This window comes from Carlito syrichta, unplaced genomic scaffold (assembly GCF_000164805.1).
Source record: "Carlito syrichta isolate Samal-C Ts95f unplaced genomic scaffold, Tarsius_syrichta-2.0.1 Scaffold302134, whole genome shotgun sequence".
Taxonomy (NCBI): Eukaryota; Metazoa; Chordata; class Mammalia; order Primates; family Tarsiidae; genus Carlito; species Carlito syrichta.
The window spans coordinates 73,302-82,999 of NW_007246230.1; the positions used below are offsets into that span (position 1 = coordinate 73,302).

General features: G+C 41.8%; 1 pseudogene; it reads right to left on the bottom strand.

Moving 5' to 3' along the window:
• Positions 1 to 8,383: 8,383 nt before the first annotated feature.
• Positions 8,384 to 9,491, bottom strand: LOC103258433 (annotated as a pseudogene).
• Positions 9,492 to 9,698: the final 207 nt, after the last annotated feature.

Genomic DNA, 9,698 nt, shown 5'->3' on the forward strand with positions numbered 1-9,698 from the left:
GTGGCGGCCGCGCGGGACCTCGCAGGAACTGGAGCCTTCCGGGCCTGACGTGTACTCAATTCAGACTCCGGTGGCTTCCTGCACTTGGCCAGGCCGGGATCGGGGACCAGGGTGTCTTCCCGTGACAAAAGTTGCAGAGGCCTGTGGGAGATGTGTGAAACCCCAGGGAATTCTCTCACTTACTTCTCCTCTTCTGGAAATTCTCTCCCGGTTCTGCTGCAGGGCTGGATCCATAGGTGTCTTGGGGCTTGGTCCCCTCTGCTCTTGGGTCCTAGACATCTTTCAGATGAATTTCAGTGTGAACTTCCAACGGCTTCCTGAAGCACCAATATTTACTGGCAGTTCTAGACCCTTTCTCTGAGGGAGGCGCGCACCATCTGCTTCCTGTCGTCACTGTAGGCAAAAGTCAGAAGATCTGTAGGCAAACCCAAGCATTGTTACTTCTCACTAGGCAAGTTCCTTAGCCTTTCATCCTTATTTTAGTCATCTACTATAAATGATAGGTGGCAGATATATGATAGATAGATAGACACAGAAAGAGAAAGTTTCTAATCCATATTAGCATTCAATAACTGCAGTCGTCTTTGTTTTTTTGTTTGTTTGTTTTGTTTTTTAATTGGAGTCTCTTGCCCAGGGTGGAGTGCAGTAGCATGCACGCAGCCACCGCAGCCTCCACTGCTGGGCTTAAGTGACACTTCTGCCTTGAGTAGCTGAAACTACAGGTCTGTATCACCTCACCTGGGTAGTATTTTGATATAGTGTCAAGGTCTCACTAAGTTGCCCAGGTTGGTGTTGAATCCCTGGACTCAGGCAATCAACTTGCTTCTGCCTCCCAAAGTGCTGGGATTACAAGAGTGAGCCACTGCACCTGGCTTGTTAGTTGTCTTTATTAATAACATTACTATAGCTTGACATTGACTATGGTGAGAGTATTTACACCACAGACATTGGTAAACATTATGAATTGGGACTTTTTTCTCAAAGAGCTGCTTTGCCAGTACATATGAGGGACAAAACTCCCCTAACACAACAACAACAACAAAACCTTTGATGTTTTTCTAGGTGCTTCTACCTCTAACTCTGACATTACATTGAGTCTCCTTCATGATGTATAAAATGTAGGATTTAGTTATTATAAGGTCAGAAAAAATAATAGTTTGGTGTTTTTTTTTGGTCTTTCAGTTACTGCCTAGAAAAATAAGAGAGAAACATGTACTTATTTGTTTTCTTGTATTACTTGTTTAGGAGATTGATTAATACTAAAAACTTATATAGGCAGTAAGAAACATGTAATATGTATAATAGACCATATACTGAAATGAGAAAGTCCCAAGTAATTACAAAGTAGTCATTTTCCAACCTTTCTACTCCCACCAAAAGATAAGAACTTTAACTGTAACATTTCCCTTGGGAATTAGGTTTGGGCAGAGGATGGGAGACACTGTCAACCATACTGTGTCCAAATCCTTTATCACTGCATAAAGGTTTATTTCAGGGATGTTACTGACTTAAATAAAATCCTCAAAAGTCTAGTTAAAAAATTTGGTTTTAGACTACCTCACAATACTTGGGTTTCCCCAAGGAAATTAGCGACTATTTGCCTTTAAAGATGATCTGGTGGCGGGGCTCTGTGGCTCAACCTGTAATCCCAGCACTTTGGGAGGCAGAGGCAAGTGGATTCCCTGAGCCCGCGGGTTCCAGACCAGCCTGGGCAACTTGGCAAGACCTCGTCTCTACAATAAATCAAAAAATTAGCCAGGTGTGGTAGTTGCACACCTGTAGTTCTGGCCACTTGGAAGGCAGAGGCGGAAGGATCACTGGAGCCCAGCAGGTCGATGCTGGGTTGGCCTTCAGTGTGCCGTTGCACTCCAGCCTGGGCAACACAGTGAGACGCAAACTCACACTCAAGAAAAAAAAAAAAAAGATCATCTGGTCACCTTCCTAAAACAAATAAATTTTATTCAAAGTGACTCTTATTTGAAAAAGAAATTTCCAGCAACATTCAAATATTGCAAATATTGCTCTCCTGGGGAAAATGAAGTTTAAAAAAATGAAATTTCTTCTACTACACTGAGCACACGGATAAAACTGCTTTGCCTGTATTGTATCTCAGGACACAAAATATTTCCCTCAGCAAAAACTCAAGGAGTAGTTAAAAGATAAGTAAACTGACCAAATTAAATATAAATTTGCTTACTTTTCTCATTTATAAATTTCTTTATTCTTTAAAACTAGGTAGTTTCCACCAAGGAGCAGATACCATCTCGTCCCTCTTAAAGTCTATATTTCTGCTCTGGACAGGCCAGAGCACCTAACAGGTTATCAGGAGCTAGACTGAATGAAGCTTTTGGATCATGGCTTTTATGGAAAACAGAAAGCATTGACAAATTAAATAGTTTTAGTGTTATGAACTGAATACTATGTCCCCTGATGTTTATGCTGAAGCCTTATGTGATGGCACTTGTGATGGTAACTCGGACTCCTTGGCACTACTGCCTCAGACGGACTTCCCAAGCTCTTGTCATGGCTAACTCATGTGAAGGCTTTGCTCAGCTACCACCTCCTCAGCAAGGCCCACTGTGATGGCATTTGGAGATAGGGCCTTTGGTAGGAAATTGAGTCATGAGAGTGAAGCCCCCACGGTAGGATTAGTGCCCTTATCTGAGACATAAGGAAGATTATCTCTGGAGATAATCTTGTGACTCATGTGAAGAAACAGCAAAAAGGTGACCATCTTGAATCAGGGCAAGAGCCCTCACCAAACATGGAATTTGCTGGCGTGACTTTGAACCTTCTGGACTCCAGAAGAATGAGAAGTATTTGTTGTATAAGCCACCTAGTCTATAGTAGTCTATTATAGTAGCCTGAACTGACTACAATTAGGTCATGGTTAAATGCTGTGATACACACACACACACACACACCAAGAAGGGGCATCTCTATTGATTGTGCTAACAGAGGCCTTACTGAGGAGATGATAGCTGGGCAAAACCTTCACGTGAGCCAGCCATGGAAAGAGCTTGGGAAACACATTCGAGGCAGTAGTACCAATGAGTCTGAGAGCCCAAAGACGGAAACAAGTTTGGTATGCTTGAAGAAAAGCAAGTGGCCACAGCAGAGTAAGGCAAGTATGAACGGCAAGGGAGTGACAGGCCAGAGCACCTAACAGGTTATCAGGAGCTAGACTGAATGAAGCTTTTGGATCATGGCTTTTATGGAAAACCGTTGGAAGTTTTCAAATAGGGGAGTGATTTCAAATAAAGAAGTGATATCAGATTTGTGTTTTGAAAAGTAAGTTGGCTCTGGCTTGTGTGTGGCAAACAGATCACTGCTGTGGAACAGGCAACAAAGCAGGGAGATGAGTTAAGTCTATCTCAGTGTTCCAGACAGGCTGTAAAGTGCTTGGATTTCCAGGATGTGGCAATAGAGACAGTGACAGGTTATCAGATTTGGGATTTACAATAAGATTTACTGGGTTAGATAAGGTAAATGAAGGAAATCAGAGGTAACTTCTGCATCCTTGGGCAGAGGAAACATGTGGTGGTGCCATCAACTAAGACGAAGGAAGGAGAAGCAGATGGGGAGAGACAGTTGCAAGTCAAGGGCTCCATTTTGCACAGCTGCTCATTTAAGCTCCACAATAATTCTCCAAGAGTCATTTTTTGTCCTCATTTTCTAGACAAGGAAAAAAGCACAAAGAGGTTATGCAACTTGGCAAAGTTCACATGGCTAACTAATTCTAAGTGATATTTCCCATTATACAGCTGCATAGAGGTTAGGCTAACAACTCTAATCCCAGGATGACCGTTTACTACTTGTGTGAACATTTGGTTAGGCAATGAATTTCCCTAAGCTTTGATTTTTTTCTCCCCTTGAAACTGGAAATTTTCTTGTTCAGGGTTTGTGTAAGGGTTAAGTGAGACAGGGTAGGCATTGTACATTACATGGTATACAATAAATGTTAACTATTTTACAGTCAGTCTTCTCCAAAATTAGAAATATGACAGGGGACCCAAAAACCTCCATGAGTTTATTTATTTTAAAAATGTGTATTTATTCTTATATGTTTATCTTCAGCCACCTTCAGGGTGCTCTCCATTTGATGCAGCACACCTATCGAGATGCCTTTTCCACTGTGCAAAACAGTTTTTGGACTCATCAATTTTGCTGTCTTTTAGTGCTTCTGCCATTTTTCATTTCACCTCCTCCACATGGACAAAACGTTGCCCTTTGAGGATTTTTTTTTCATTTGGGAAAACAAAAGAAAAAGTCTATTGGGGCAAGATTGGATGAATAGGGAGGTGGGGATATGGGGGTCATGGTGTTTTGGTGAAAAACTGCTGAACACTCAGCGCAGTGTGGGAAGGTGCATTCGTAAATCACCCATCATGAAATGGGCAAACATGTTGAAAGAACTCCAGAAAAATTTACTGAAGCCAAATGTGACCTCTAGCTAGTACACTGATGCTAATGGGTGCCTAAAACACTTACTTAGTGGGGAAACTCTGTACTGTAAGAAGCCTGCCCTACAAAAATAATTCTGGTTTTTTGGGGGTCCCCTTGTACAGTAGCCATATAACTCTGGACTTATTCCAACTAAAGAAGCCCATGTACCAGGTATATTTTCTTCCTCTAATGGTCCCCCAGCATGTGGTCCTGGTCTTATTTCTTATTGCTAGGGTTGCAGACCTAAGAACTTGATTTCCTTTGCTGGGTACTCTCCCATGGGTGGGTGGTGGGGAGTACTAAGTGAAACCTAAAATAAAGCCTGACTAAGTAGAGGAAACATCAGAGACAAAGATAAGATAGGAAAAATTCACCAAAAGGGTCTGAAATGACCAGAGAGAAAAAGTCCCAACCTTAATCAGGGAAAGTTAGTTGCATCACTAAAAGAAAAAAATAATAACCACATACGATAAAATCAGGCAACTGAGATCTTGATACTAGAAGACAGAGGTGAGAGCATTTTTCCCCAGACTGACCTCGGAGGACGAACCAGTTCATAATGAGCAAGACTGAGAGGTTTTAGCTTAAATACCTGGAAAATTCTTTCCCTGGGCCCACATAGGAGCTGCAGCCTTCTCCATCAAACCAAAGTACACCTGACATGAGAATGCCCTTGGCCATATGGTCCCTTCTCTGTCATGATATATCCTTTGGCAAGAATGAACTACAGTGAAAAATCAGTGTTAACTGAAATATGGGGAAGAGTGATCCTTCTGAACAGTCATCAAAATAGTGCCTTTGCAATGACTTTCAAAGATAAAATGAGAATATGATCATTAAAACTGGTATGAAAAGCTGTCGGCGAAAGCAGGTTAGAAGCAAGACCATGGTGAGACCTATAAAAGTGGATCTTCAAAGTGCAATGCCTCCTTTTGGGAACATAGGGCACACTCATTCAGAATCCAGTCTCATCCCCACCAAGGTTTCTCCAGGTTTGAGCCTGGCTACACCTCTGGGTGGAGTCTTGTGTTCCTGCACTCTGGAGAGAGATAGTCTGGTGCAATGGTTAAGAGTAAGAGCTTTGGAGATGGGTTGCCTGAATCTGAGCCCCAGCTTGCCTCAAGTTTTACAGCCATAATGGAAGAATTATTGGGATAAATGGCCAAAGTGCTTAACTTTTGTAAGCTTTGGCTTCCTCATTAATAAATGTGGAAAAGAGTGCAATGACTATCCACTGCCTCCTTCACAGGGTTGCTGTGTGATGTCTAGATAAATGTATGTAAAGTACCTGGCACACAGCTTTCAACAGCTTCTACATTTGTAATGGTGTTATCTGGAGTTTCATTCTGGCTAAACCAGGGTTTCTTTCTTGATAGGAGTGAACCGTTTTTAAAAACTTTCAATCACAACTTTGTTCCATTTCAATCCATTTCTGTTGCTTACCACCACTCTAGAAAGGAATATTTATTAAGTACCTAAGTTCCAAAAAAATATTAAAGCAAATGGTGAAGGAAACTATTGTATAAAGTCCCCGGATAAAAAAAAGAGAGAAGGTGAGGCAAAGGTGGATTTAAGAAGTTCACTGAAAGATGAATCCGTGACACGAGCAAAGAAAAACAGCCCTGCTTCTATTCAAATGCCTACAAAAATGATATCTCTTTAGGAGTTGTGACTTCCTCTTGTGCATTATTTTTGTTCCCTCGTCTTCCTTTTCCCAGACATATCCTAGCAATGTAAATAACCAGAAAAACAGTGTATTGTTTTATACAATACAAACAAATAGGAAAGGGGAGGGGAAAACTCTATCATGCCTGTGTCTTGTTTCAGCAAGAGCTCCAGGCAGAGGAGAGAAACCCCAGGGGAAAGAATAAGTGGTAACTGAAAGCAGAGAGCAGGCCAGTTATCCCTGGGATCCCCCAGATGATGAAGAAGACATAAATGAGGGGGTTACCTGGGGGATGCCTATCAACTCAGCAGTGACTCTGCAAGCACATGCTTTGGTCCAAAGCCCCAAGGCGATTTCCTCCTTAGAAAAAGGCAGCCTGGGATCACACCAGACCAGGCCATAGTCCAAACCCAGGACCTCCTGAGAGTGAAAGAGAAGATTATTTTTATAATGCTGCAGAGCCAACAGGTTATACCAGAACTGTTCAGACAACCTAGTCAGTGTTCATTGCCCTATTCTATGCACAAACACAAAACTAGACTATGCTGGGGGACAAAGAAATAAACAAAAGCAAATAAATGATCGAGACGGAAACAAACATTTTTAAAAGGCACGTATGTACACTAAGCCTGTGTGGGGCACTTCATACTCATGATCTCATTGACTTTCTGTAGAGTGGGAATTAGAGGGAACGTTGGTGCTACTGGAGTGTGAACTCAGGACTATCTGAAGCTAGAACATTCCTTTTTGCCCCATGCTACCAACCTGGCCCCAGCACTTGTCCCCCATAGGGAGGCCATAATGATAATAGCTACTCTTACTGTGTATTTGAAAACTCTTGCTGAACATTTTGTATATGATAGCTCATTAAATCATCAAAAACCTTCAAGGCAATGAGAAAACCGGGGTTCAGAGAGAATTAAATAACTTCCCCGAGGTCAGACACTCATAAATAATGGAGTCAAAATTTAGACTTATGTCTGTCTGACTGCAAAGCCAGTATTCTCACTCACGGGCTATTATAAAGAGTAATGCTATTAAACTGAGTGATGGGTGCCGGCTTGCTGTGCTGTACAGCCTGAGCAGGTGGAGAGAGAGCATGGTCACAGAAGGAAACCTTGGCTTCAGCCAAGCCTGTCCCCCCCCCACCTAAACCTTCTGTCCATCATACACCTCACCATGCCCTCTCAATAATTGATCCCTTCTGTTTTCCCATCTTACAGTTATCTCCCCTTCCTCTTTGCCTAACCATAAACTAGTCTTCCTGATTTGACTTTATTCTGCCACAGTGTGTTATTAGTGCAGTTCTGTTTCCTAACTGTCTGGCTATAATTTTTCTTTGCCTAGAGACTCTAATCAATTTTCAGAACTGTGTGGCTCTTACTCTTCTTGTTATCCACAGCAACCAGGAAGTGAAGGTTACATGGTAAGAGGTTGGTTAAATACTACTGATTAGGTTGAATGCTTTTCAAGGTTCTGCTCCCCCACATACTAGCAATGAACAAGGAATTACCCAGAAGAAAGAAAAGTCATTCTTTCTCACACATACACAACTTCTCTAAGTTTTTTCTGACATCTAAATAAATATCACCAACTCAATTTCCATAGGCTATGGTGGAGTAAGAAATGCATTGAAAGTGGACTATCATAAATAATCCACAAATTCTCATTTGGTCATTAACTGTCTTCCTCCTCATTTTGAGACAAACTTTTAAAATGACTTCTCTCTCTGTATATGTGCATGCTTGACCTTGCTCTTGGGCCAGGAGTTTTGCAATGCACCAACATTTACTAAAAGCTATGTTCCACAAGAAAATGGACTAACACGCTATTCTCAATGCCTGGCATATGGAGGTGTTTTACATATTTTCTGAATGAATGGAACCCAGTGACTGGTGGCTGTCTCAGCTAAGACCAGGCTAGACAGATAATACTGAGGACAAGCTCCTCCTGCCCCCAGCAATTCCTGGGTGCTAGGTAAGCCCTCAGAACTTAGGTGAGTAAAAAGAGGATCACTAAATGGAAATTAAATTGCTACCACTCAGATCAAAATACATGAAGGCTAAAAATAGAAATAGAAGGGTAAAAATCAAGTTGATTATAATTGTTGAACACACAGTGTCATGATCAAACTATTACATTTAGCTATCAGCAGCAAAAAAAGAAAAAATGCACATTAAAGGCCTTTGTTGGGATGATTTACACTTTCCACAGAACAGAAACTAAAATAACCTGTTTTGCAATCTGTCATAAATACAGTCTGAGAGTCTTCTATCCATACACATGAATATTGTTTAAAGCATGTTTTCTCTTTATGACAACTGGACGCTTATGACAACCGCTGTGCTTGGTTGAGTTCACAAATCTATTGTAACTTGTGACTTCCCTGGCACTTTTTGCCTCTCCTCTCCTGCTAAGCTTTGTTTCCTGGCAGTAATTAAAATTTTCTGCCACTGCCACAGCTACTGCCATAATCATCTTGGTCTCATGGCTTTTCAAAGGTATTGTCCTTTGTCCTCAACCACCATAGGGGCCAGAGCTTCTGCCTTCAAAATTTCTCCCTTCGTGGGTCCCAAATTTGAATATTGATTGTTGTATGTGCTGAAATCATTGTCACTTCCACCACCTCCAAAATTATTTTCATCATTACCAAATCCATTATAGCCATGCCCACTGCCACCATATCCACTACCACCATGGTTGCCACCAAAGCAGCCATGACCACTGAAGTTTCCTCCACAACCAAAGTTGTCTTTCCTATCAAAACCACCTCCATGACCACCAGCAAAGTTTCTGGAACCACTTCTACCTCTTCAGCTGGATGAAGCACTAGTCATCTCTTGCTTTGGCAGGGCTTTCCTTACTTCACAACTGTGGCCATTCACAGTGTGGCATTTCAGAATGACAGTTTTATCCATGGAGTCCTGGTCATCAAAGGTGACAGAAGCAAAGCCCCTTCTCTTGCCACTGGCTCGGTCAGTCATGATTTCAATCACTTCGATTTTCCCACACTGTTCAAAATAATCTCTCAGGTGATGTTCTTCGGTGTCTTCTTTAATGCCACCAACATAGTTAAGTGGACACTTGGTACTGGAGAATCTTCTCTTGAGACTGTTCTCTTTGTCTCCACAACTCTCTCATTCACCTTGTGTGGCCTCGCCTTCATGGCTGCATCTACCTTCCCAACAGTGGCATACATGACAAACCCAAGGCCCATGGAGTGCTTGGTGTTTGGATCTCTCGTTGCCACACAGTCCATGATCATTCTCCATTGCTCAAAATGGCTCCTCGGGCTCTCATCTGTTGCTCTGAAGCTCAGCTGTCTGACGAAGAGCTTCCACAGGTGTTCGGGCAACTTAGGATTCTCTGACTTACACATGACAGCAGTGAAGAGAAGGACTTTCAGGATGCTTCATCCCTGGTATCAGGAAAAAAGGAATAACCATTAACAGATGTATTTCTGTTTCGTTTAATTTTTAAAATAAATTTATTTTATCTAAATTTACAAAATGTGAATAATGATGTTGTGATCCCTTTTAAGTTGAAAAATGAATAAGGTGTTGATTTGGGTGAGCATAATCTATCA